General features: G+C 38.6%; 1 long non-coding RNA gene across 2 annotated transcripts in view; it reads right to left on the minus strand.

Annotated features, from left to right (window-relative positions):
* LOC122213468 overlaps window positions 1-11,643 on the minus strand; it is a 46,884-nt gene extending 35,241 nt beyond the window's left edge. For both annotated transcript variants that reach the window (XR_006199530.1, XR_006199531.1), the window contains exons 1-2: window positions 11,535-11,643; window positions 1,148-1,219 (exon numbers count right to left, since the gene is read on the minus strand). This is a non-coding gene — a long non-coding RNA (uncharacterized LOC122213468). The remainder of the gene's footprint in view (window positions 1-1,147; window positions 1,220-11,534) is intronic.
* Between the last annotated feature and the right edge of the window lie 8,325 nt (window positions 11,644-19,968).

The following is a 19,968-nucleotide window of genomic DNA, read 5'->3' on the forward strand; positions in this document are numbered from 1 at the left end:
CCCTCAGAGACCTGTCATCTCCTGATTATCTGCCACATTCTTTTTACTGTTAGATTTCCATTTGTTGTTTTCTTACCTCATCTTACCAAATAGTAAAGCTCTTTGTGGTCCCAAACTCTGTTTTACCCCTCCGTGAGACTGCTATCCCCCTTCTGCAATGGCAGGACCAGCACCCCACAACATTATAGCCTGGTTCTTAGAGTCATCCAGTCCTGGGCTCAAGGCCCATCTCTGGCATTTACACGGACATCTGCTTCCTGGCAATGCACAAATTATTAATGCCCACTAAGCCACAGTTTCCTCAAGTGAACATGGCAATAATATACTCCACAGAAGGCTATTTTGAGTATTAAGTGTGATAATGTCTCTAAAACCACCTAGTAAATTACAAGGCACATAGTAAATATTCAATACCGGTTAGTTTTCTTTCAATGCACAGCATGTAATAAACAAATGCTTGCGGAATGAATGAAGAGATGAATTAATGAATGACCACGTGGCCACCAGCCCATGTTTCTAATGATATTTTTCTGAAATGTTTCTAATTCCTCAAATGTTCAGAACCTAGATAGCTAGTGTCCCTCCACATCAATAATTTCACTTTTTCCTCTAAATTTTAAAGTTTTTAGAAAATTTGCCTCCAGCTACCACTTTCTCCTTAGAAATATCTCACAAATACATTATGAAGTGGATTCGTTTCTTTTAGAAACGTTTCTAACTAGTATTAAAATAGAAAATATGGTGATATCATTTAACCTAATCAGAGAAATCAATTATTAATAATATCCTATTCATCAGGAAGTCAAGTTAATTGAGATTTCGCTGAATATTTGTATTTCTGTAAAATAGAGTTAAGAAGCCAGACTGGTTTTAAGTCCAGCCTCTTCCACTTTGTAGTTTTGTGACATTGGGCAATTTATCAGCCCTCCCATGCCTCAGTTTCCTCATCTGTGAAATGGCAATAACAAGACAACCTGGATCTGAGAGGTGATAAGAGGATTCAATGAGTCAAATGCCTTCAGTGTCTGGCACAAAGGAAGCATACAATAGATGCGTGCTATACATCTATTCAGATGTTTCCTATACATCTATTTAGACTTGGGTATTTAATGTTTTCTTTCATATTCAAAGTTAGACCTATATTCACCTTCTCGTTATTTAAAACATCTCAATTTGCTTCTGCTTGCAGTAGGTCTTCTAGCCTCAATTAACGAACTGCCTAAAACAAAACAGAAAATGCCTTAAGGTTTATTGAATTACCTTAAGATTTTTTCACGTACCAATTAAAGCAGCAAAGGCAGTTGGGATGACATATACTGTTTCCTCAAAAATATTTTTACATAAAGTTTTGAGAATATAATAAACATGTTTTTCTTGTTTTCTTATTATTTTTTCCTATTACCAGTAAAAATTATAGAGGACACTTTCTAACCAGAAGTAAGGTAAGTCTATGGGGATAAGGTATCATCAGTCAGAAAAACAGTAAAACAAGTTCTGTGTTTTTTGTAAGGGCCTGAAACCAGCCCTGATCCTTCTTCCCCCTCCCTCTCTTCTCCTACCACTCCCTCTCCTCCCCCCACCCCATTTCTATCAGACAGATGGAGATTTACAGCTTACTATGTGATCTGGGCTAGTTAATTATCCTTCCTAAGACTCGATTCCTTTGTCTATAAAAGTGAGAATAACTACTTCAAAGACTGTTGTGAGGATTAAATGAGATAATACAATTAAATCCCTCAGCACCATACCTGGCAAATAATGAATGCTTAAAGGATAGCTTAAAAAATAATAACTCTCAGTTTCAATAGTAATCAAGACAGTATGTCAGACCAACCTCACACTATAAACCATTAAAATTCTGGACAAACTATTTTAAAAAGCTGTTTGAGGTCCCTCAGGATTAACTAACACAAGCAACATAATGAGGAGATACTACCCTTCTTGGAAGAATAGTACTTCAGGTGGGTGGTTTTCTCTATAGACTCTCTCCAGTTTGCATTGACAGGGGAGAATAGAATTTTTCAATCAGGAAGAAGGGGCCTTGCCTCACTGGAGAGGCAAATGTCAGACAGAGGCCAGTCGGGGCTGTCTGAGAAGCTGGAAGTTAAGGGGCAAAATCTAAGAAACAACAGAGCCCCGCAGAAGGAGCGGCAAAATACGGCTTTAAGTTATTTCTTAAGTTGTACACAGGAAGTAACTCCAAGAAACACAACACAAAGCAACAGTTGGGGGCTAGAGAGTAGAGCAGGTGTTTTGGAGACGTCTCATGATGAAAAAACAGAAATTAGTATGTTCAAGCCCCTACAAGTTAGAGCAGTTAGTATGTTTAAGCCCCTACAGTTAGAGCCCCTACAAGCTTTTCGTTGAGAGCCCTTAAAATCTCACCTGAGAGTAAAGACAAATAAGATATAGCCTAACCCTAAGAAAGCAACTGTCTAATAAATCAGCGTAACTCGCTGCCACCATATCTGACTGGCAGAAGAAGGTGTGATACTTAACTGTTGTCTATCATGTTCAGCATTCGTTCAACACATACAAGGCTTGGGGAGCCTGGGAGGCTTAGTCATCTCAGCATCCAACTCTTGATTTCAGCTCAAGTCATGACCTCATGGCTCCTGAGATCAAGCCCTGCACAGGGCTCTGCGCTAACAGTGCGGAGCCTGCTTGAATTTCTGTCTCTCCCTCTCTCTGCCCCTCCCCTGCTTGCGTGCTCCCTACGTAAATAAATAAACATTAAAAAAATTTCAAGGCTTGCAAAGAACAGAACAAAGTCACCAGAAACCAAAAGAAAGACAAGGCGTAAGAAGAGACATTCAGGTGTTTCAGATAGTAGTTTTCTGACTGTGCTTTTAAAATAACAGCTGAAAATGTAAACACTGAAACTAAGAATTCAGTAGATGTGTTCGATAACAGATTAGAAATAGCATAGCAGATACTTTAGTGAACTACATGACAAGAAAAAGTGATACCTATAAAAGACAAAGGATAGAAAATACAGGGGGAAAAAAAACTTGCGGGAAATATGGGATTCAATGAAGAGGTCTAACATACGTGCAGTCGGAGTACTTGAAGGATAAGAGGCAGAATAAAAGAACATTTTTTTTTAAGTTTATTTATTTTGAGAGGGAGAATGAGAGAGAGTGCAAAGAGAGAGAATCCCAAGCAGACTCTGCACCATCAGTGTCAAGCCCAGCATGGGGCTAGATCTCACAAACCGTGAGATCATGAGCCAAGTTGAAATCCAGAGTCAGATGGTTAACTGACTGAACCACCCAGGCACCCCTGGCCCAGAATTTTCCCTAATTAATGGAAAATGTCTAATTTCATTTATTTAAGACTCAAAAAAAAAAAAAAAAGAAAAACTATAACCACTAAGTAGGGCGAATATGAATAAGGCCACACTTAGGAAAATTATAGTAACACTAGTAAAAACCAAAAAAGAGAAAATTTAAGAGGTACCTCGAGTAGAACAGGAGTACATATTATTTCCAGCAAAAAAACAAACAAACAAAAAAAAAAAAAACGAAAACTAAGATTTGCCACTGTCTCCCAAGGAAAAATGTGGAAACATGAAGACACATGTGGAAAAAGGTGGAAACATAAAGACACACGTGGAAAAACGTGGGAACATGAAGACACGTGGAAAAACGTGGAAACATGAAGACACATGGAAAAACGTGGAAACATGAAGACACATGTGGAAAAACGTGGAAATATGAAGACACATGTGGAAAAACGTGGAAACATGAAGACACATGTGGAAAAATGTGGAAACATGAAGACATGGAGTGATATATTTAAAGTGCTGAAAGAAAAAATAGTGCTAACCTAGAATTCTGTACCCCTCATTTTTTTTCCAAAAAAATTAGACCAAATGAAGATTTTTTTTTTTTAATGAAACCTGAGAGGTTTATTTGCAAACAAACCTGGTCCAGAAAAAATGCTAAAGGGACTTCTTCAGGCTGAAGGAAAATGATGGAACAGAACCACAGACTTCAGGAAAAAGTATAAAAGCCAAGATGTGTTGATGGGGAAAGGAAAATGAACGTTGACTTCAAAGAGAAATTTATGTCGTCTTATGGAATATAAATCCATAGGAAAAAATATGTAAAAGTTCACATAAATTAAGTATGTGGCAAAATTAGCACAAAAGGTCGAAGGAGAGAAATGGAATTAAAAGGCTGTGTTTTACATATTCAGGAAGCAGTACAGTATATTGTCATCAATAACAGAACCATTAAAAGAGTAAGAAAAGAATGTAAAGATTAAAATCTTAAAGGAATTTTAAAAGGGAGTAATAATAATAATCAATGAAGAATTGATGAATACAAAGGAAGCCAAAAAAAAGGAGGAATAAAGAATAAATAATAGGATAAGCAGCGTGGACAGCAAAATGGCACACTTAGAACAGATAAATTGGTGATCATATCCAATGTAAATGAACTCCGCTCTCCAATCGAAACACAAAATTTACCACGTTAAGTAAAAAACAAATGCAGGCATATTCTATTTACAAAAGAAACACTTTAAATGTATGGACACAGAGTTTGAAAGTAAAATGATGAAAATAGATCTACCATGTAAATTATAACCCAAAAATTACATGGCTATATTATTATTGCACAAAGTAGATCTTAAGCAGAATTCTAAGATATCACGATGTGTATTTCGAAGTAGTAAGAGTCAAGTTTATAGGAAGTTATAAAATCATAAATTTGTGAATACCTAATAGCATACATTTCAACTATATAAGGCAAAAGTTGACAGAACTAATATAATAATACAAATCCACAGTCACAGAGAGATCCACTTATTTCAGTAACTAATAAAATAAGCATACAACAAATTAAGTAAACATATAGAAGCTTAGAATAACATTATTAGCTAACTTGACCTACTTTGGCTTATGCAACATTACACTCAACAACTATTGAGTACTCTTTAATATATGTATGTTGTAACTTTAAAAAAAAAGATAGTTTTTTCTCAATAAAACTGGGAAAAAATATAGTTTTTTAAATTTAAGATAAGGATTCTGTCTTCTATGTTCACGGAGTGTTAAGGAATAAAAAGTAAGGTCCAAGTCAATCTTTCCAGGGCTCTGGTGTCCCAAGATAGAGTCTTGATCAGTAAACTCTGTTTATGTACTTACCCCAAACCGTGAATTCTTAGGAAATAATTCTGAGTCATATCTATTATCCTCATCCCTGAGTATACTGGAGTACATTTTAGCTACACCTCCTGGAAAGTTTCCATAAACTATTAATCTTCTTAGATTAAATAAAAGAGGAGGGGGTAATAAAACAGGTAATTCATTTATTAGAAAATTAGTTCCATTCCCGAGAAATGCTCTACTATTGTAAGATTGAACACACTAATGAAATGTAGCAGAGAAATTGACCACAAATTTTAGGAGCCTAAGGATAAATTTATAATGGAAAAGGGAGTAAGGTATTTCTTTTTTTTCCTGAAGAATACAGTTGCTTGCTGCGTAACTTGGAAAGTTTGGGACAAAAGTGGCTTCGCTGGGGTAGCATAGTGTTAATATTTTGCAGTTATCTAGAGAAAATTTTTCTGACAAACGTGGTACTATACAAATAGAATTTGAAGAAGATATAAGATACTGGCCAGAAATTCAGTGAATAGCTACAAGGTATTTCTGGAAATAAAACAAAGATTCTGATTTAAAAAAAAACAAGAGCTCTGAGAATTCATCTATGAAGGTCTCCTAATGGACTGGGCTCCACAATAGAAGTGAGGAAATCTGAAGGTTTAGCTTTTTTCTCTCGTTGGCCTATTCGGCTTTTTTTTTTTTTTTTTTTAATGTTTATTTATTTCTGAGACAGAGAGAGACAGAGAATGAGTGGGGGAGGGGCAGAGAGAGGGAGACACAGAATCAGAAGCAGGTTCCAGGCTCTGAGCTGTCAGCACAGAGCCAGATGAGGGAGGGGCTCGAACTCAGAAACCATGAGATCATGACCTGAGCTGAAGCCGGTCACTCAACCGACTGAGCTACCCAGGCGCCCTGGCTTTTTTTAAAAAATAAAATAAAATCCCTCATTTTCTGTTTATAAGTTAAAAGAAATTTAAGTATCTAACAGACTTTATCTCGTTAATTCATCATCCACTCATTCAACAATTATCTACTAAGTATCTTCTACTTTCTGGGACTGAGCTGAGTGCTGGGGATAAAATGTTGAACCAGAAAGGATTTGTTAGCCAACTAAATAAAATAAAAATAAATTATGGGGCACCTGGGTGGCTCAGTAGGTTAAGTGTCCTACTCTTGATTTCAGCTCAGGTCACGATCTCACTGTTCGTGGGTTTGAGATCCACATGAGAATTCGAGCCTGTTTGGAATTCTTTCCCTCCCTCTCTCTCTCTGCCCCTCCCCAACTCGTGCGTGCTCTCTCTCAAAATAAACATTTTTTAAAAAATAAAAATACATTTAAAAAGTAAATAATCGAAGTACCAAGAACATAAAATTAAGTTTCTGGGACAGAAACTAACAACAATAAACAACGGACCTGTTGACCATAGATGGGTCACGGGGGCCACCCCTGAGGTGCTGACACATAAATAGGAAGAGTAGCAAGCACTCATGACAAAGGGGTCAGACATCACTCAGTCTGGAAAGGAAACAAAGTGACAAGGAGCTGAAAGAGCCCCGTTGGACCAGAGCACCCCTCCTAATAAGTGGGAGGAGTGAACTCGAGTGAGTTACCACCACCAAAATTGAGAACAGTAGACAGATTCAAAATCTACCTCTCATGGGTGCGCTCAGCCTGCCTCATGGATAGATTGCAAATGGGGAGTGAGGGAAAGGTAGCAAACCAGGATGAAGCCATGTATGTCCTGCCTTGAACATTCAAGTAGCATGTGGTACCATTTTCTGGGATTGAAAATGCTAGAGGTGGGGGAAGGAAGGCAAAGGACCACTTGGCAGAGTGGCAACTGAGAGCCATATGTTGGGCATGGTAAATTTCAAGTTTTACTGATAAATATCGAATTTAAGAATGAGGAGGCTCGAGCATTAAGGAGAGCACTTGTTGGGATGAGCACTGGGTGTTATATGTAAGTGATGGATCATGGGAATCTACTCCTGAAGCCAAGACTACACTGTGTGTTAGCTAACTTGACAATAAATTAAAAAAAAAAAAAAAGTGTAAGGAGGCTTGTGAGAGAAGCGTAAAGACTTCAATTTGCTTGTCTAAGATGAGAAATCATTCTGGGGATTTCCAAAGATGACCCATTTCTTCCCTTAAATGTAGGATTTGCCCTGACATGAAACACAGGCAGCTTTGGTTGGATATCTCAAATTTTTAAATAACAAGGAAAGGATGCTTAAACTCTTCCAGGAACAGACTCCATCTTTACTCTAGAGAAGGTATTAAACATTAAGGAAAAGGATGAAAACAAGGCCAAGAGAATAAACCTAATATTTATGAACCATTTTTATTCCAATGTATAAAGGATGTGGAAAGTATACGCAAATTCAAAGAACTGCATTTTATAAATGCCTACTTTATTTCCATAACAGCATATGTTTGGATAGGAGATTTCTTCATTCCTTACGGACAAAAGGGGGAAACTGCCTCCTAGAAAAATTGTAGGATTCTGAAGTTGTTATAAAGATAAAACCTCCCGAGGGAGGCAATTTCTGTTCAACATGATTCTCATCTGCATTATTTCCATATTGTTAGATGATTACTATCCTTTTTTGTCCTTACAACTTCAAGAATTTTAGCATTTTCACTTCCTCTACCATCTGAGAGCTCTGAAACAAAAGGTGGGAAAGAAATGAACTTCAAAAAGATGACAAATTCTTTCCAAAATCCTCAACTGTCAAAAATTGATCAGCTAGAGGCAGGGAAGAAAGTACAAAGGTAACTCAAAAACCATTCGAATAAGTAAGTTCCTTTTCTTAACTAGAGAAATTTCTGTCATTTTTTTTCTGGATTGTGTATATTTTAAATAGTGTTTCATGCTGGTGTTTATTATGTGAGTTGTTTGTTTTTATATCCATTTTACCAAATTTCTTAATGTGTAATTTTCATGGATTTAGATAGTGGTTATTTATATCCTCTGCTACAATAGGCTACTAATAAACAAAATTATTATTATTATATGAATTGAGTATTTACTATGTGTCAGAACACTATTCTACAGTCTTTCATATATTGCTTTGCTTAATTCTTTACTCCATGAGGTAGGTATTATTATTATCAATCCCATTTTACAGACAGTGATAGAGAAAAACAGTTGTTAAATCACATGTTCAAGATTCAAGTACAGGGGTGCCTGGGTGGCTCAGTCATTTAAGTGTCCAACTCTTGATTTTGGCTCAGGTCATGATCTCAGGGTTTGTGAGTTCGAGCCCCGCCTACGGCTCTGCCCTGACAGTGAGAAGCCTTCTCCTTATTGCAGAAAGACTCTTTCATTCATTCGTGTAGGCATCAAATTATTGAGCATTTGCTATGTGCTGGAGGAAATAGCATACTTCCGCAAATGAAAGAGACAAAATCCCTACACTCAGCTTGCATTACTGTGGGGGAACATAAATAATAAATATAGTAACTGAAAAGAGCAGGAAATTAAAATAAGGTTTAAGTGTCATGGAAAGAGAAAAATCAAGTCCAAGGAAAGGAATCAGCACTGCTAGGGCATGTGGAAGGAGGCTGCAATTTAAAAAGAGAAGTCAGGGTCAGCTTCAAAAACCTCTTTGAGAACGTTTTTGAGAGGCTCGAAAACAGTGACTTTCAGCAAAGTTATCCCCAAATAGTAGTACATAATAACCTGCACATCTTTAGTGGTTTTGGTGTCAACACTATTGTTTGTCTTATTAGATAAATATGTACAAATATTGAAACAGATAAGACAAATTTTTATCTCATAAAGCAAATAAGGCTCAGTAAGATTAAGGAATTGGCATTTTCTTTTTAAAGCAATTTTTTTTTGTCAGCTGAGTAATCAGTTGTAACATTACAGGATAAGAGGTTCTTAAAGCCAGAAGGGGTTTCAGTTCATGGGGTAACTTGACCTCGCTAACGTTTAAACCTATACTTTATATGTTAGGAGAATGGGAATATTATAATCTATTCCGTGGGAAATTATACCAAATATTGTGTTTACGTGTATGCATATGTTATATGTGTAGACGCATACACATTTAAACAGTAAATGGATAGAATCTATGTGTTTATATCTATGCATAAAGAACATCAAGATAATTATGAACATTTGTTTAAAACTAAGATTTGCCTGATTATTACAAAAAAATATATAGGCACTGACATCATCACCATAAGGAAATTTGCCAAAGGCATACAGATTGTTTCCAATTAACACATCCAAAATGGATTTCTTCATTTTCTCCAAAAATTCTATTCTTTCTCTACCACCATTTTGCAGTCATCCAAAAGAAAATCCTAGATTCCTCTCTCTTTCTCCCAGCTCATATCCATTTGTCAGCCTGTCTTGTCTCTACTCTCAAATCAAATGTAAAACCCAATCCATTCTCCCACCATTTCTACCACTACACCCTACCCGGGCCACCATGACCATTCCTGTGCACCACCCTCCTTACTGGTCTTCCTGCTTCCACTGAGGACAGCTTTCCTCCCAAACCTTCACTGCCTCCACTCAACAGCCCAAGTGAGCTTTATTAGCACATTACAGTATGTAATTTTCAAAAAGCTAAACTCAAAGTTCTCAAAATAAATGTAGAATAGGCACACATCAAAGATTTTAACCAATTAATGACAGGACCAGGAGGATTCTGCAGCTGGTTCGAGGGTAATTAGAGAAATGTGGTATATGGATGGGAAAGGCATGCTGAAATCAGTTTGCTGATTTGGAGACAAACCGGTTCATGTCCTACAAGCAATGTAAATGTAACCTCTAGAGTCATCTTTTCTACCAATCAGAAATCATTTCCATGTGTAAAAAAACAAAAATCTACAAGTTAGCACACAATTTCATGGAATCTGGACCCTAAACAAAAGCAAGAGAAGGTCAAAGTCCGGCTTCCCTAGGGAATGCAGGAATCCGTGAAAGAGTCTATTGACTGCCATATAGCAATGAAGCACACAGGCCCATCCTTGGCCTTGTTTCCAAGCTTGTGCTAAGTTTTTACAAAAGTTCTACCCCTGACTATTTTAAAACTTTTCTTCTTAGAACAACATACAAATTTTCTCCCATGGACTGCAAAGTCTACATAATCTGGCCTTTACCTCTTTGACTGAGCCGACCTCACTGATGCTGCTGCTGTTCAAAAATGCTTTCTTCAGACCCTTTGCTCTTGCTTTTCTCTCTGGCTACTGCTCCTACACGAGATTTAGCCATGGCTTGAGCCTTCATATCAAGTCTCTGCTTCAATGCTTGGGGACACACACACACACACACACCTGCCACATCTCTCTTATCCCAACCCTTTCTATTGTTTCTTCATAGAGCTTACCATGATATCATGTAATACTATTTCTTTATGTGACAATTTATTTATGGTCAATCTCCTTTATTAAAATATTAAGGAATTTTTGCTTATTTTATCCTTTTTTAAATTTTTTTAATGTTTATTTATGTTTGAGAGACAGAGCATGAGCAGGGAAGGGGCAGAGAGAGAGGGAGACACAGAATCTGAAGCAGGCTCCAGGCTCCGAGCTGTCAGCACAGAGCCCCATGCAGGGCTCGAACTCATGAACCACGAGATCATGACCTGAGCCAAAGTTGGACGCTTAACCAACATAGCCACCCAGACGCCGCACCTATTTTATTCTTCATGGCATTTCAGATCCTTGTAAAGTGCCTGGTACATAATAAGCACTCATGTTTTTCAAAATAATGATTGAAGTATACACAGACACTAAATAGCATTTTCTCAAAAAACTTGTTTTCTAACACATCATTCATTTTGTAAGCGGAAAGAAAGAAAGAAAGAAAGAAAGAAAGAAAGAAAGAAAAAGAAAGAAAGCAAGCAGTAGTAAAGTAGATGTCATACTTGGATAGCATTAGGATAATGGAAAGTTTTGTTCTTTAGACGTGGGGAGGGAGTATTTGGTTAGGTCCTAGAGATTAAAGGGATCCACTTTAAAATGGTAGAAACAAAGGCAGACCTCAGAGGCTGGTTTATGAGCAAATCCAGACAGCTGGGGCTTTTGTCATTTGAAAGAACTATCCAGTAATCAATTAATAATGGCTATCATAGGGGTGTGGACATAGATTAAGGATAATGTGAGGGATAGACCACTGCCATTCATTGAGAGCATGTCCTGTGTGAGCTCCTGCACCAGGGACTTTATCTGTATTATCTCTAATACCCATCATATCTAATACCCATTTTGAACTAAGGAAACTGAGACTTCAAGAGGTGAAAGTTACATACAATGAGTAAGCGGCAGAAGCTGCATTAGAACATGTATCAGTGTGAAGCCCACGCACTTTACACTGATCTTTCCTGCCCCCCATAACCTCCCCCAGTATACACACAGGAGTTAGGCATTCAAGCAAGAACACTGGAATACAAAGAGGTCCACCTGCAGGTTGCAGCAACACAGACATATAGACTAGGATTCAGTAGAATAGCTCAGTAAAGCTGGGTGGTTGAAAGAAACACGACAGGATTACAGCCATCAAAGTCATCAGGGCCAGCTCTTAGAACAAGGAGATGACCATATTCTAAATTCTAATTACAAACAAGGGTTTCATCACAATGAATCTAAGAGGTCACTACCAGAAACTAATGCATGCTGTTACAGCAGAAACTTCTGGAGGTTAACATGCAACTGCATTAAGAATTCCTGAAACCCTCACAACCATTGCCAAGTATCTTGGCATATCCCCAATGGCATGACCCCATAGATGGCAGATAGATGGTCTCAGAAAAAAAAAAAGCAGCAGCAGCAGCAGCCTGGGAAGAGAGCTAAAGTGTTATAAAAATGCCATTTTGGAGCACCTACTCTTTATAGCATATCATGCTGGACCTGACAGGACCAAGAAGTGAAAGCTATCCTCCCTAAGTCCTTTAACCACAGCTGAGCTTTGAACTTGAAGAACATGTCATTTAATAACTGCACTGCCTATTTTCAAGTCATTACACCGGAAATGAAAGATCATCTCCCTCTCTCTCTCCAACACCACTGTTTCACGTAGGTAGCTCTGGATTAAGTTCGTAAATCACTTCCACACTCTGAATTCCCTAGGTTTTCATTAACAGTTATAGAAGAGAACTGAATGATAATAAAAGTTGTTAAACCAATATGGATTGTGGAGGAGACAAGTTAATTCCTGATTTGGGTTGGCATCAGTTATTTCCCCTCACTTAGAGGCATCCAGTTTTGTAAATAAGAGCAGGATTTACCTCAAACAACAACTAACCAAAGAATTCTCTCAGAAATGAAGTACAAACTCATCCTTAACAATCAGTCCCTCCCCATACAATTCTGTCTTTGTGCCAACCTCAAAAATCACAAGGAAAAACAAAAGTAAGACTAGTTTTTGCCTTACCTTCCTGTTTAAAGACCAAAAGAAAAAAAAAATGACAATGCATGAAATGAGGGAATTCTATAAAAAGTATTAAATGCCAATGGATGGTATGCTTATTTTTAAACATCTGATTTTAAGAAGTGGCTTTTTTATTTGGCTAGGAAAGTTAGATCATTCTTCAGGTTCTGCTGTTTTGCTCAGGAAAATCACTAATTCCAAAACAGCACTCACTGTTTGCTGAGCTGCACAATGGCTGGTCATCTGTGGAATGAAAGGGAAATTAACTAGCACCTCCCCTTCCCCACATGTTATGTTTGTTCACAAGCTACTTTCATGTTAATTCTTTTTGGAGCATTTGTGTTCAGTAATGAAGGAAGATCAAGAGTTCCCTTTCTTGACTGCAAAGTTAATTACTGCAATCAGAGAGCATTTGCATTCGACGCTTGTACCAATGCTTATCAAATCCTTAAAAGTACTCATTTGCTTGGATCCTGGACAAATCACCTAAAATAAAGGAGCCCATAATGTGCTTCAATTAACCCTGCGGATTTATTTATCCTTCCCCCCACCTCCCCCCGACTCAACTTCACTGAACTGCAGACAAAAAAGACAATGAACTTGGTGGTGGACTAAAAATAGAGAGGTTGTCATGGAAAATGATCCATTTCCTTTCTCCTATAAATAGATGAAAGATTTTCGAAAGGTGTTCATTATAAAAGAGAATATCTGATTCGATAGCTGCATGAGCAGATTTTGTTTCAATTCTGAAAATTAAAATTACATAAGGACTAGAATTAAGATCCTTCCATTTTGTTCAGTTCTGAATGTATTTCTTATGTTTAATATCATGACACCATGATCAACCCTGAAAAGGGTACAAAGGACAGACAACAGGAGACCCAGACCCCATCCTCAAGTAGCATAGGCAATTTTTATAACAAAACCAATAACATCAAGTATTACTACTAGGTAGAATTGTATTAAATATAAGAAAACTCTGAATTTACAGAACAAAATAAAAATGATTTAGAGAACAGTCTCAACACAAGACATGGGACAAAGAGACCCAGATACCAGCCCTGCTACTATTGATGAGCAACTTAATGTGCAACAGGTGAATTTAGTCATTCATTCTGTGAAGGTGATACATGAAAGCTGACCTTTGACATCAGGTAGATATGGCTTCAAATCATTCACTATCATTTGCTTCCGGTAATACAACAGCTAGTTTTCACAACAGAAACACAGTAGTAATACAAGTAATCTAGGTCATTCACCAGCCTTAGTAGGTATTCAAAAGACAGTCCTCCTCTTAAATATAGAGAACAAACTGGTGGTTGCCAGAGGGGAGGTGGGGAGGGGGATGGTGAAATAGGTCAAGGGGATTAAGGGTACACATCACGATGAGCACTGAATAACGTATAGAATTGTTGACTCATTATATTGTACACCTGAAACTAATATAACCATGTATGTTAATTATCCTTGAAATGAAAACAATAATAAATAAAGTAGGGGTGGGGAAGAGGAGGCAGGAAGCTGGGACCCTCAGTATTTATGTTCTACACAGCATCTGGCTCCAACTGCCTGACCTTGCAGCCTTAATGCCCAATGGTTTACTTCATAACTTGCTACTTGACACAAGGTAATATGTTTACTGTTCTGTGAACATGCATTACACTTTCCTAATTTTGTGCCTTTGTCTGGCAGTTTTTACCCCCTTGGAACACACCATTTTTCTCTCTTGATTTAGCATCTGAAAGGGCTGGTTAAATCCCCGTTTCCTCCTTTGTCTCTTTACCAGCTAGACCTAACTGGCAGTCATCTGCATGTCTCCATACTTAATGTCCATGTAATATTATATGTACATGGATTTAGAGATGCTTTGGGCCTTCTTTCTCACTTTCTTCTGCTTTTTCTTACTTCCTGCCTGCTCACTTGATTCTATTCATTTAGCCTCTACTCTTGTATCAACCAACCCACAAATACTGTGGGTGCCTGCTGTGTGCCCATGCGTGAGGTCTTTTTTTTTTAATTTGTTTTATGTTTATTCATTTTTGAAAGACAGAGAGAGACAGAGCACAAGCAGGGGTGGGGCGGAGAGAGAAGGCGACACAGAATCTGAAGCAGGCTCCAGGCTCTGAGCTGTCAGCACAGAGCCCAACGCGGGGCTCGAACTCACGAACTGTGAGATCATGACCTGAGCTGAAGTTGGCTGCTCAACCGACTGAGACACCCAGGCACCCCACCATGCCTGAGGTCTTTATGAATACTTGTTCATCATTTTTTTTAAACACCCAAGTTGGTTATCTAAGCTGCTGACTGTTAACTAAAACTCCTTGAATTTAAGCTAGAAAATCACTAACATTTTCCTTAATTGAAATTAACCATTTTCACTGAAGTATGATTGAATCTGTGGTAAAGGTGGAATGATACTGATAGAACTTAGGTTGTGAGAATATCTATCCCTATTTATGTCAGTTGATTTTTAAATGGAAATGATAGGGGCATCCGGCAGATGCAGTCAGTTGAGGGTCAGTCTCTTGATTTCGGTTCAGGTCATGATCTCCAGGTCATGGGATCGAGCTCTGCCGGCCTCTGGACTGTGGCAAGTTCACCACACTCATGAGGAACATGCTGGGAAGGATGCTCTCCTAACCACGCTCCTACCTAAGATCTTGGCAGAGCAGACATTCATGGAGGCCTCTTGAAAATTAACATCAGATCAGATCAAACCTGTCTCCCCTCCGAGCACTGATGATGTTGACAATGATTAGTGTGATTCCCTCTCGCCGCCCACCCCCCCCCCCACCCCCAGTCCCTCACTTCTTGGAAATGCTGTGTCTCCTCACCTCATGACACAGAACTTTTCTCTCCACTGAAATGGTCCCTTGGCCAGATTGTTCCAAAACCATTTTGGTAAAATTTGGCTGAACTAGACCTCATACTGAAATATGTTGGCTTTCTATGTCAGCAAGGGATACAACACATAATTTACATTCATGTTAAAAAATACATGCAGTGAGCATGGAGCCTGATTCTCTCACTTTTTCTCCCATGCCCCTCTCCCATTCTCTTTCTTTCTCTCTCTCTCTCAAATAAAAATAAAATAAATACAACACAATAAAATAAAATGCCAATGATAATAGAGTAACTCTGAGGTTCCAAAGACAAATTTTATTGGTAATAAGAGGTAAAGGGGGAAAAAAAGACATTTCTCTTACCCCAGAGCACACAGTATCTAAGTCTAAGGCAAGTACCACTTACAGAAGCATACTGCCTTTTCAAGGTGTAGAAAAACAACAATGAAACTCTTCAGAGAAAAGCGCGACCACTCACAATGGATAAAGCTTTTCATACTAAAATTTATTTGCCTAGAAAAGTACGTATGTCCTTCACTCCTACTTGTACATAACAAACAGGCCTGTTGGAATGGGAGCTATCAGTCAAAAGTGAGAACTAATTCTTTCTGTAAACACTTGCTGCTCTTCTGCCTAAAGGGCAAGTTACCAGGCCTTCTCTTACTTCTTTTGCACCAAATACTCAAGTTGGTCCGAATAATCCCCAGCCCTGACTCCCTCCACCACAGTGTCCACATCCTAATCCCCAGAACCTGTGAATGTTACTCTACATGGCAAAAGGGATTTTGCAGATGTGATCAAATTAAGAATCTGTGATGGAATGACTATCCCTTATTTCCCACCTGGGTGCAATGTATTTCCAGGGTCCTTGTAAGACAGACACAGGAAAGCCAGAGCCAGAAGGCTCCAGAAACTGGAAGACATAAGGAATGGTTCTTCCCCTAGAGCCTCCAGAAAAAAAACACAGGCCTGCCAACACCTTGATTTTACCCCCATAAACACTCAGTTCACACTTCTGACCCCACCTGCACTGTATGCAGACCTAAGGAACCAAATTTGTGGTCGTCTGTTATAATGGTAAAAGGAAACGAACACACCATCATTGCATGTCTCCACTGGTGACAGCTCATCTGATTTACGAAGCTGAAGTGCATCCCTTGCTTTGGGCCCTTCTAGATTAGTAATGGGAACAAAAGCTACAACCACAACTGTCATTTGAACAACTCCTGATCTGTATCAAGCACTGAATTAGACAACTTGCTCACACTGTGTTATGAGGGCAGCTTTGAGTAAACCCATTTTACAGATGAGAAAACTAAGACCAGGGTTCCAGCCAAAGACTGCATTATGCCAAAGCCAGTTATCTTAACCACTATGCTATTATGGATCTTTTCCCTCTATTCCATTGTATCACCTTTACCCCTAGATCCCCATCTCAGGGGGGGCAGGGTAAATCAGGGGGAAAAAAATCCTGTTTCTTTCATTTCTTTCAAGGGAAATTTTTAAAGAATGAAGCCCTTGACTTATACTCATCTGTAAACAATCAAACTATTCCTACAAAAATCTGACAGAGTGAAAGAAAACAGAGAGAAAAGGGAAGGAAGGGGAGAGAAAAATGTCAAAGCTGTATATCCAAATAACTTTAATTGTCTGCTCACGTACAAGGGGTGTGAAAGTTGAGAACATCTTGAATGGGTGAAGCTAAGTAAGAACATTCATAGTGTAGGATTAAGCTTAAAAAAAAAATCAAAAGATAAAAATAGAGACACCATTTGTGGGTACAACCAAGAGAAAGACTAGCCCGATTGAAGCAGCAAATTTAAATTAGGAAAAGAGAAAAAAAAATTCACACAACTAAGTAGAGGTCAGTTTTCGGAAAAGCGTAACTACCTGGAGGAGGCCAGAGCTGATCCATTAGAGGGTGGAAAGCCTGAGATGAGACGGAGGAAGTGACAGAAGGCTCTTCTTTTAGCTTTTGTTTGTTTGTTTGTTTGTTTGTTTCTGTATGATCAATCAGCCTAAAAGTTCAACTTCAAAATTAATCTTAGAAGGAAGATAACTTAAGAAATGTTGACATTAATTCATTAACTCTTCCTGATTTTTATTTTAAATTCAAAAGTTAGAAGTAGTAAGTAAGCATTATGTAAATTTGAAAAGATTTCCCTACCAAAAAAAATTGAAATCCCTTGGTAAGCTTGCTTTCACAGACGATGCACAGTGTATTACATGGTATTTACTCATCTCTAAGAGGCAGTAACTCCATCCACAGAATGGCAAAGGTCTTCTCAGACACCAACTCTCATCTCTGGTTTAGGAAATGTCTGGGGACAGAACAACACAACTGATACAAACTCACTGATTACTGTTACCCAGGTCTTTCATTAATGCTCACAATTCTAAGGATAATCTTATCACCTCCATTTTACAGATGGGGAATCTTAGACTCTGAGGATTCCGGTAACTTGCCCAGTCTTACAGATATTCAATAAAAAAAAACTAAGTCTGAGCGAAGAATGCATCCATTCAGTGGCAGAGAATTAAACTGAAACACACATTTGAACTGTAAAATCTCATTCTCCATCCATCTCCTATAAAGCACACATTAGTTCTTGGGAAGATCCACTTGGACTAGGGGATTTACCAAGGCTTCGGTGGCCCCTCCTTTCTGAACCAGGTAATAACATGTTTTTACGACCAAGAACAAGTAGGCCTATACCACAAGGTACTGTTAATGGTCTGAGAGACAGTCCCTCAAAGCACCCTTTCAGAGAAAACTTAGAACTAAGTACCCTCCCCCTGCACAGCTCTTTTATCTGGCATGGAAGCTCCTTCTTCCGTAATTTTTTAAAAATTTTACAATACTTCGTACCCTAAAAGCACCAATGCCCAATCTTCAAGTACAATTTTCTGCTCAAAAGCTGGCAAAAATGCCAAATGCCTGCTCAGGTGTTAATGAGTAGCTGCTTCAGACAGAGAACAAGACTGGTTACCCGTGCGAACCCAAAAAGCCTTTGGGAACACCTCTAAAACAGGGCCACGGTGCCTGTATTTACACCTGCTTAGTCTCCGGGGTGTCCTAAGACAGTTTCATTTCACATTCCGTCCTGTCTTCCTTGTTAAACCACATCTTGATTTGAGGCTCAGAAAACTCAGTCCCTGTAAAGGTGGGTTTCTCTACTAGGAAGCGGATCAGTAACATTAATGGGTTGAGGCCAATACCCAGAGAGGGGGCACTAATGAATTCTTTACAAGCCTCTTAAGATTTTAAATCACATACAGAAGACCAGAGATTTTCCAGTCAAAAGTGAAAGTTTAACAATTCAAGAGAAATACTGGGGAAAAGCCATTAGACTGCTTTAGTAAAGTGACCCTTGAAACTATGACCTGCTTATTAATTAATTAGGTAGGGATAAGATACAGAAAGAGAAAATTCGCTCAAATCACATCAGCTACCTTAATAGAATAAATGGAATTTTTCCTCCTTTCACTTAATTTTGGAGACTAAAACCTACCAGCTTATCCAGGATAATTAGAAACAATACCTATTCATCTTAAATCTCCTGTTCTCTTCTTGTATGTGGGCATTAGAGGTCCAGCCTGAACCTGATTCGGGATGGTTCTTGGGCCATTTATTCTAGTGGTTTAGTAACTAATATTCTTAATAGATATGCCTAAAACACTGTCTCTCTTGTTACCATCAATGTGTCTCCCACTCAATGAAAGCATACTGAGAGGAACCATCCAATGTAATACTAATGATGAAAAGCAAACAGGTTTTGGTTTGTTTTTTTAAAGTTTATTTTTGACAGGGAGAAAGAGACAGAGCATGAGTGGGGAAGGGGCAGAGGGAGGGAGACACAGAATCTGAAGCAGGCTCCAGGCTCTGAGCTGTCAGCACAGAGCCCAACACGGGGCTCAAACTCACAAACCATAAGATCATGACCTGAGCCAAAGTCGGATGCTCAACCCACTGAGCCACCCAAGCGCCCATGTTTGTTTTTTAAAGATCAAGAGTACCTACAGGAGGTAGTATTACAAGCTTTTTTTTTCTTTTTATTTTCCCCGGTTTTCCAACATTTGAACATGCTTTACTTTTTTAATTAGAAACAAGTTATTTTGGGGGCGCCCGGGTGGCTCAGTCGGTTGTGTCCAACTTCAGCTCAGGTCATGACCCCACAGTTCACAAGTTCGAGCCCCACGTTGGGCTCTGTGCTGACAGCTCAGAGCCTGGAGCCTGCTTTAGATTCTGTGTCTCCCTCTCTCTCTGACCCTCGTCCACTTGTACTGTTTGTCTATCTCTGTCAAAAGTAAACAAACATTTCAAAATATATAATAAAAAAAAGAAACAAGTTATTTTTATTTTTTTAAGTTTTATTTTATTTATTTGAAAGAGACAGACACAGCCTAAGTGGGGTGAGGGGCAAAGAGAGAGAGAGAGAATCCTTACTAGGCTCTGTGCTGCCATTGCAGAACCCAATGGCAGGCTCAAACCCACAAAGCTGTGAGATCATGACCTGAGCTAAATCTAAGAGTCAGACGCTCAACCAGCCATCCAGGCACCCCAAAGCAAGTTATTTTTTAACATGAATGTAAATTATGTGTTATATCCCTTGCTGAAATAGAA

This window comes from Panthera leo, chromosome A2, assembly GCF_018350215.1.
Source record: "Panthera leo isolate Ple1 chromosome A2, P.leo_Ple1_pat1.1, whole genome shotgun sequence".
Classification (NCBI taxonomy): Eukaryota; Metazoa; Chordata; class Mammalia; order Carnivora; family Felidae; genus Panthera; species Panthera leo.